This window comes from Tachysurus fulvidraco, chromosome 4 (genome assembly GCF_022655615.1).
Source record: "Tachysurus fulvidraco isolate hzauxx_2018 chromosome 4, HZAU_PFXX_2.0, whole genome shotgun sequence".
NCBI classification, from domain to species: domain Eukaryota; kingdom Metazoa; phylum Chordata; class Actinopteri; order Siluriformes; family Bagridae; genus Tachysurus; species Tachysurus fulvidraco.
The window spans coordinates 17,683,709-17,693,708 of record NC_062521.1 but is presented as its reverse complement, the minus strand read 5'-3'; positions in this window follow the sequence as shown (position 1 = coordinate 17,693,708).

Sequence of the window (10,000 nt, the reverse complement as noted above, 5' to 3'; positions counted from 1 at the left end):
TGACTCTTTTCATCTAAAATGGGATTTATTCAAATGAACTCATAATTAAATTTAGTGATGAGCCACGTTGAACAATGTCAGATAGCGGCTACTTTGATTTCGCTTTAAAGTAATTATGCTGAATTGACATGAGTGAGTGTAGTGCTGTGGCCTCTCCTAATGAATTAAATAAGAAAAATAGCCCAAGTTTCAGAGTCTGGCAGGAGTTAATTGCACTGATATGATTGTTACACTGAATGCTGTCATTTGATTTTTTTGCTCTCAACTTCTTTCAATAGAAATTACCAGTTTTGTTCTCATTTCTTTTAATCACCAGGGAATTGCATTGCTCTCGTCATACCTGAAAGACTAGATTAACCCCTTGTGATTAATTTGGTATTGTTTCTCTCATATCAAATACAATTTGAAACAATTCACATGGACAAATGTATATAATTCTGTTTATTACCTTTCAAGCAGGCCTGTCACCTAGCAATGACATGTTTACTGGAATAGTAGAGACAGCAGGAGGGTTGTGTACTTTATTTTGAGCTTGATTAGACTTTATTGCTGCTAAGAAGTGTTAGACATGAATTTATGTTAGTCCAAGAAGGTCGTCTAAAAGTAAGGGCATTCTAGACAATTATAGATTCAATGAATCATTTCAGAATACATGAATCTATAACTTATCAAATGTTTTGCTTGGTTCTTGCATATTTCTATTTTATCCTGAAAAACAAATATTATTTGCTTCACTTTGTAAATTTAGGGCTAGGGATATATATTTAATTACATCCAAGCCAATATAAAACACTTGGAATAAACCAAAGCATTTAAATCCAAAAGAGAATCTAAACCAAGAAAAAAAAAACGAACGACAACTTTGTAGTTGTCTAGTCAGGTGAATTTTCAGTGCATGTGTGTCATTTACCATTTGCATATTCCCAGGAACGTAAAAAGTGCTGATGCTGCAGAGGCAGCTTCCTTCTTATACACTGTCAAAAAATGGGAGCAGAAAGAAAAAATAGCAGGAGTGGCTTTGTGAGAGGCTTAAACCCCAAACCCTACAGTGAGTTCAGTCTTCTTAAAAACCACACCATAGAAAACAGTGAAACAAATCTGCAGGAAGACAAGCAAGGCTCAAGTGCTCTCCTGCAACAACCGCCGCCTTCACACTCCAACATGCCCAAGTTTACCAAAACATCGCCATGGAGACAGATCACACAAAGGGCTTAATTTGGCCCCTTGGCCACAACAAGACGCTGACTGAATTGAACTGTATCAATAGTCTGGCGTGAATATAATACAGCCTCCTCCACACGACTCACTGGGAACAGAAGATCGGTGATGCACTAGAAACAAATACAGGTTATAAACAAAGACTTTCATTTGTAGTGAGGAAAGGCTCAATGTCACAGCCTTGGGTGCATCCTGACACATTTTAATTATAATGCATGGTGTCCGTCCCTACATCTGCTCATCTGTTCCGCACATCTGCACAGATGAGGATTATATTCAGCCAGGGCAACCCTCTTTATTACAGGGTCCACTCACCATGTTCTTTGCACCTAGTGTCCATGAAATAAATAAATATATAAATAAACAGAAAGAAAGAACGAAAGAAAGAGCGGGGCTCGCTGTCCTCTGGCTCCCAGTGGAAATTGGCGAGCCCATCTCAGTGCTTAGCAACCAACCCTGGGGCCTATTTTGCACAGCTTAATTCAGATGTGAGTTAGAGGAAGTTGATTGGCTGTACTGCCCACTCCTCCCTCTATCTCCCTCCATCTCTGTCTCTCTTTCTCTCTCTCAATATCTCTGATGCAGGGACTTCTGCGTGTGACAGTAATGAAGGATGACTCGGACATGAAGAGAGTTGCACTGGGACTGTACTCGCAGGAGATAATGGTCAATGTTCTCTAAGTGAATGCCATTTAAAAAGTTGAGTTGTTCTATAAGCAGCAGCAGCAGCAGTATAAGTATCAGCTAACAGTTTAGGCCATCTTTGGTAGGCTTTATTTTTAGACAATACGGTCTAAATGTTATCTAGAGATCTATATGAATATTTAAATACATTTCTGATATTGATAACAATCTAAATATTGATGAAGCTGCTGATGATGATAATTATTCTAAGACAAATATGGGCTTCTTCAGTTTGTTCAGACCAGACTAGAAAGGTTCGTCAACTAATTAAAAGATTCTGTACAAACATTCAGTCTTTTTAAAGCACTTTATTCTAGTCATGGTGGACCCAGAGCCAAGTAACACTGTGCACACGGTGAGAGAATTCATCCTAGAAAGGATGGCAGAGAAAAGGTATACTGGAATGTGGTTATACAGTAGATTCCGGAGATCATTTACACCTAGGGACAACTTAACTTAACCAAAACTTTCTGCATGTTTTTGGATATTTGGAGGAAGCCTGAGAACCTGGAAGAAACTCCTCAGGGATCAAACAGGGGATCTGCAAGAAACTGCAAGGCTACAATACTACCAGTTGCTTCACTGTGACAACCCAACTTGGGTACTTCAATGTGAAAATAACAACACATTAAACAATAAACTCCATAGCGTATTTACAAAGAGCAGTCTAAATATGAATATTAAAATAGGATGATGCAGCATAGCATGGTATGAAAGTGAAAAAACTTCCCTTAACGGCAGGTTTTCTCAGTGAATGCCTAAATAGCACACTAATTGTTTGTATATGAATATATCATTTGATAAACAATGCCTTGTACAACACGCTTCAGACTGCTTGCTCTAAATTCAGGTAAACTGTGTGATGTGAATGAACAGATTCATTTCATTTACGCATATTACTATGAATTGGGGAAAATAAACATTCACACATTGAGTCATATTACCTTTAATGAAGCAAGCAGGCAAGTAAGATTACACACAGACACCGAGTTGACATCGCTGAAAAAGACGTTCGTTTCCACACAATTTGAATTACAGTGGTGTTTTATTGGTGTGCAGAGTATAGGAATAATGCAATAACTCTACTGCCTCCCACTGCTGCTCACATACTCTAGCAATGTGTGTGTGTGTGTGTGTGTGTGTGTGTGTGTGTGTGTGTGTGTGTGTGTGTGTGTGTGTGTGTGTGTGTGTGTGTGTGTGTGTGTGAGAGAGAGAGAGAGAGAGAGAGAGAGAGAGAGAGAGAGAGAGAGGAATTTGGAATGAAATGAGCTCAACATGGACTCACACCACTGAGGCACAATTTAACATCTTCACTGATAGCGGGTCAATTACCTGTGTGTAATTGCAATAATTCCAATAACGTTGCAGTCATGCTTGACAGTTTCCAGACCAGGTCCAGTAATTGCAAGGTGATGTATATGACTGGGAATCAAAGGAACGGCAGTGGATCTAGGCTTTGCCTTGCACAGTGGAACTGACAATACCTAATGCAATAAAATCTGGGCTTATTAGCATTGCTCTAAATGGCAAATTGGTGTGAATACAAAATTGTTCAGGTTATGATTGAGGACAGGAAAGTTGAAGAGGAGAGCCTCAAGTGAGAATCGGAGTGATATTTCAGCAAAAAGGTTTCACAAAAACTTGGAATTAACTTAATTTGCAAAATGTAATGCAATAGCATGCACATACACGATGTTCAATGAGAACATAAATTGCTTTGTCACTTGATTGTGTGTCTTGCATGATTTCAAACATGTAAAGTTGAACCTGGTAAATATACAACCCTAACAGATTTCAGTCTATTACAATTCTTGATCGTATTAGCCAATATGCCTTCATGTAAATGTTGTGCTTTATTAAGTGATGTACTAGAATGTAATGATCTGCTCTTTTCATTTCAGTATCAACGTTGGAAGAAGAACCCAGCATTGATGTGATTTTACCAGGAAAAGAAGCTCTGCTCCCTCCTAAGCTCTGCACACACTAGGACACTCAGTAACATGGAGCAACAAGAGGTTAATGTGACCAGAGTACATTTACTGAAGTAATTAAACCCCAAAGCAGAGAGAAGATAGGCAAGAGAACTGCAGGGACAGAGAAATATTGCCCAATAGTGGGGCCATTTTGCTAATAGGCCCTGCATGATGATGGATCTCACAAAGTGGCCTCTGCGCATTAGCAGGAAGGCATTAATAAACAGGAATGGGTTAATAGTGCAGAAAAAAAGCCAGAAGTCAGACCACGGGGGGGTGGAATATTCCTTTCTTAAGTCAGCTGTAAGTAATTACGCCATGGTGCGCTTCTGACGATTACCATAACAGAGCAATTGGACGTGAAAAATGGATAATAGCATGGACATGGAAGTGTGTTTAGAGAGCGCCTGGGAGAGCTGGTTAATACGGCACATTCCTCTCCTCTCTCAGGCCGTGCACTCTGGCGATCTGTGCACATGGGGCTCTCTAGCGCTCGGTAGGGCACCCCTCTGAAACTTTTCAGGTTTATAAATTGTGACAAGGCCTCTCTTGCAGTTAACTCCAAATTTTGTCCTCTGTATTTGGCAGCTGTCCATTCCATACATATATAAACGGCAAGATATTTCACAGCCACCCAAATGAAAGGCGAGAACCTTGAAAAGCTATAGGATTTTGGCTTTGGCCCATTAGATTGCAGTGTGTCATGGAGACACATGAAATGCTCCGGCTTGTGTTTAATGTTCATGCCTTGGCATTAGGCTGCTCAAATTATACTCTCTTTAGATCCCAGAATAGCCTTTAATCAAACCTACAACTCAAGCAGAAAAAGTAGCTCTCCTATTGGCAGCTCCTTAATCTCACATTAATAATGTTCATATGGAATGATGAAAATATAATAGAACAGACCTCCATCATGAACAGATGGCTGAGAAAAGTATTATACATTTCTAAACTCCAGAATACACTTCCTACTGAGCTCTGACTTCTCCCAGGACCAGGTCTATCCCTGTGGAACCCTAAGGTAGGATAGTCAGCTGTGACTGGTGGATGCAAGACATTAAGTAGTCATGGACTTAATATATAAAATGACACTGTAAACAAAATACAGTACGCTGAGAACAATTTAGTTAGATCTGTATTGGATCTTTTAGGGTCGATGAATGAGAAACCGGTGAAAGTCCAGATTCTGTAACAATTAGCGTCTATAAATGGTGAAACATTACATATCTTTTAAGGCTAAGTTACACTAACATTATGCCTAAGATGCTTGCAGATATTGTATAAGAAGCATTTATTTGTCACATGTACATTACAGAATAGTGAAATTCTTTTCTTCACATATCTCAGCTAAGGATTTTGAAGTCAGAGCACAGCTTTAGCTATGAAATACAGTAGTTTCCCTGTTGCAGATAGGGTTAAGGACCTTGCCAAAGGGCCCAATAGGGCCCAGAACAACTTCTGAAGACTAAACCAGAGAAACACACTTCTGAGCCTTTTTGTTGCCAACTCTTTGCTTCAATGTGCTCGAAAGTGTAGAACGTAACAAGATGGTGTCATATATATACATTGACCTGTCGTAATCATTTACATATCAAAATGTGTTAGATGAAGAAGGAAGATTTTTAACTAAACAAATAGCTTAATTATTGACTAATTGAATGTAGTGAAGACCAGAGTTTAACAAAGAATTGAATGGGTGGGACAAACAAGGTGATCAGTGGTTATTCATTAGGAACAATGTTGATCAGTAACTGGTTGTCGGGAACAGAGGTGATCAGTCATCCGCAACACAGTCCCTTGTGCTCCCACTCAAGTCAGTCTCAATGTATAACTGCAGCTGTGATGTGAGCTGGAGAGTCATATCAAGTGCAGGACTATCACTAACGTCTGCACCAAAAGTCACTAATATTGTCACTTTTCAAACTGTCACTTTTCAGGTCGCTAACAAGGTCTAATATCCAGCAACAGAGAAGGTGCCAACACTGAATAAAAACTGTATTTAAAGGTGCTGTTTTCATCTAAAAACAGGAAGTGAGATCACAGTCCTGTATCTCTTGTTGCAGAAATTGAAATCATTGTGTTTTTCCTCACATGCAGTGTTGTATAAAGTACTAGAAAGCAATACTTTAGTAAAAGTACAAGTATGGTACTAGAAAAAACTTTGGTAGAAGTGAAAGTCACCTTTTAGGATATTACTCAAGTAAAAGTCTTAAAGTATCTGATATATACTGTACTTAAGTATCAAAAGTCATTTTCTGATATTTACTGTACTTAAGTATTTGAAGTAAAAGTAAAAAGTAAAATTTCAGTGATTTTCGGTAGGCATAAGAGCAGGGGCGGTTCTAGGGTTTCATCTTTAGGGGGTTTTTGCCCTCAGTGAGAATTTAAAACAAGAAGTGTTTTATATATTATATATTATGTGACTACATAGTAAGCCAAAGGTTATGGTATTATTAAATGGCAAAAGTGGACACCAAAATTTTATGCATGATGTAATGAGACCAGTCTTGGATGTATGTATGTGTGCATTCTCTACAAACAGTGTGTCCAATGAATGCAGTCGTTAATAAACAAATATTCAATAAATAAGACCAAATCAATAAATGTTATTTTTATCTAGTAATGATATTGCTTTAATATTTTGTTTGTGCTATCAACTCTGGTAATAACAATAGTGACATTTCACTGCTTTTGGTTGCTTTTGGTTGCCGCCGTTATAGATAAAAGCGTCCAGCTCTGACTGCGCGTGCACGCAGTGACTCGCCAAACCTCCCTTATTGCAGTCGCACACATTTCTTCTGATTTTTTTTGTAGTAACGAGGAACTATTATGCTTAGTGTAAATATAACGGAGTAAAAGTATACATTTTATCTAGGAAATGTAGTGGAGTAAAAGTGAAAGTTGACAAATTTAAATAGCGAAGTAAAGTACAGATACGTGAGATTTCTACTTAAGTACAGTAACGAAGTATTTTTATTTCGTTACATTACAACACTGCTCACATGCACATTAAAGCTGGTGTGATGGTTGGGTTTCTTTTTGCTGAGCCATCACACCCGTTCACACAATGTGGACATTCAGATCTGACACCCAGGACACATGTCTGACATTTTTCTTGACTTTAAAGAAATGACATAAGAAAGAGGATGGAAAATAAAGACTATTTAAATCCAAACAATCCCAGTAGCCACAAGTTGACAGCTCCCACAGCTGGACTAACACTTCACTCTGGACCACTGAGCTTGAGGATCAGAGGTCATTCCGCAGGGCAGCGCTTCCTTTGGGAGTCTCAAAACATCCTTTCAATAACAACGCCATTCTCAGTCAACTGACAAAAAACAGAGTAGCCTAAATAACAAAAGATGTAAGAGTAGACTATCTATGGCAATGCATTCGTTTAACTTACCTTCTATAGTCTTTAGCTTTTCAAGCCTATAGAGATTTACTGCTTGTCAGGGCAGACATATGTGGTAGATCATCATCTATCTTATAAAGAAAAGGGCAAAAAAAAAGCCAGGAATACTAATCTTTTCATCACCTCCCTAGCTGCCATTTTAGAAGGTTCCTCTGGCAGATGCTCCAAAAAATGGAGCCAGAAACAATAGCTCATCTCCAGTGGAAAAGAGCACACTCTTGCAAAAGCTTACCCAGCACTCCTAAAGAGGCCAAACTCGGAGCCGTTCTCACATGGCCATCATCCAGTGCGTTTGCTCAGATATATTTATGTGCATTGCATTAAAAAGGGGGGCTGTATTTGGACCGGGCTGTGAGCTGACAGCTCAATCTGTCGTGTGACACACAGCCAGTTGTCTGATTCCTCCACGTCTGCCTGGCAGAGACGGACCTCTCCAGACTGGCAGCCGCAAAGCCTTCACCCTGGCTGCCCTGCCAAGAGCCCTGGCCACCTCATACAGCCTCCGCTCACACTCCTTCACTTAAAAGATTTACAACAGACAGGGGTATTTTCGATACTCGGCTGCGTTTCGCTCTATGTGTATACATATGTGAGATCAATGCAGTCAGCTAGAAAGGCCTGCGCAAGGTCAAAACTCTGCAGGCTCTCTCTCGCCACCAAGCTTTCCAGACAACCCAGAAAGTTTCGCTCGCAAAGCTCTGAATAAATATTTGTTGACACCGTGCCATGCGACTCCCTGTGTCCTGGACACGCTGGATCTAAAATAAGTCTCTGCTAAGGGACTTTTCAAGGTTCTGCACAGAAAAACAAAACTGAAATTTCCCTTGGAAAGCACCGGTAATTGAGTCAGTGGCCACTGTAGCCCACACAGGGGTATGGACACAGAGACAAGAGCAAGTGACACACAGTTTCACCTATATGGCACAGCTACATCCTGCTACTGCTGTGTTTGTATTCTATAACTATTTATAATTATTTCGCTTGTATTGAAGATGTACGAAAACACGAAAACAACTGTCCAATCAATGCACAACAATCAGGCTGTATCTGAAATTTTTTATCATAACACTCTCTGGTGTTTATAACAAGTTATAATCATACCCTCCACTGTCACCCACATGAGGATGGGTTCCTTTTTGGGTCAGGTTTCTCTCAAGGATTCTTCCTCTTTCATCTAGGGGAGTTTTTATTCACCACAGAGTTTGTCCTCAGTCGCCTCAGACTTGCTCTGGGGCGATAAATACAATCCCATTTAAATCTAAGTCTAATATTGTTTCTTATGTTCTGTAAAGCTGCTTTGAGACAAAGTCCATTGTTAAAAGTGCTATGCAAATTGAATTGAATTAAATTGAATTGAAAAGTACAATATCACTACACAATTATCTGCAATCAGAGAAAGCTAACGTCACTCGCATGCCTGTGTGATGTGATGCATGTTTGGAAGTGATTTGTTACTGAATTAAATGACAACTCAAAATGGTGTTTTTTTTTCCCCCCAACCTAAACAAACATATATTTAATATTGGCCTCACAGCTCCTGTGTACGTTTGCTTTTTGCCTACTGTACTATATATTTCTTCCAGGTTCTCTTGTTCACACCTATCTTCCAAAGCAAATCTCAAATGAGTGTAAGAAAAATAATATGCTATGAAACTATTTCACAGGTATACAATGAAAGCAACCAACAGAGTTTAGCTACCTAAGCCGAAGAGATCAAGGTTAAGATTAAGCTCAAGTAGAACTTCATTGTCAGTGTTCACGCACAACAAGATTGCAGATGTGTCAGCCAAGTCAAGTCTCATACGTATTTACAAGAAAAAGAATTCATATGAAATATCAAATATAATTACAAGTAGAGAAATAAAAACAGTATAAAGTATTAAATTCCAAGGGTGTAAAGGTGGCAGAAGCATAAGTGAAGTTAAGGTGCCGTGTTAATTTTGCACTTATACTATGTAATTAATAAATAACAGAAATATGAATATTGCACATATCCAGTGACGGCAGTGTATCGGACTTGTCAAACTGCCCAAAGAATATGAATCTGCAGCCAGTACCCCAAGCAAGCAACAAAAATATTTATTCACTACACAAAAGAACTGTTTCAAGTTAATTCATTTATTTTAATTATGTAATTTGCAATCATATAATTGCCAGGAACAAACAGTTAAATATTGACACTGCAAAAATAAGTCTTAGGAAGTTGAAAACATCTTGAATGTTAGAAAGCCAATTTAGAACGCTGTTAATTAATCTGGTTTCAAATTGATTTGTATTTGATTATTACATAACAAATATTAAAAGCCAATAATTCTACACATCTTACAGTGCAAGCTTGAATTGGACACATTCCAGCAGCTGACTTAGCTAATTGTCTACAAATACATGTTTGAGATAAGCAAAATTATCTGCCAAAATAAAGACTATTTCAAGCTTGTAATGACTAAAAATAACAAAAAAAAAAAAAAAGTGGTGCATGATTGTAGAGCAAGTACATTGCTGCCTCATAGCTTCTAGGATTAATGTCTGTGTTGTGTTTTGCATGTTCTTCCCGTGTCCATGTGGGTTTCTTTAGGGTTCTCCAGTTTAATCCAGACTCCATTAAACATGTCAGTAAGCAGACTGGCTACTATAAATTGCCTCTATGTGTGAATGAATGTGTGAAAGTGTGTGTGCACGGTGCCTGTCAATGGCCTGGCTTTCAGCTGGA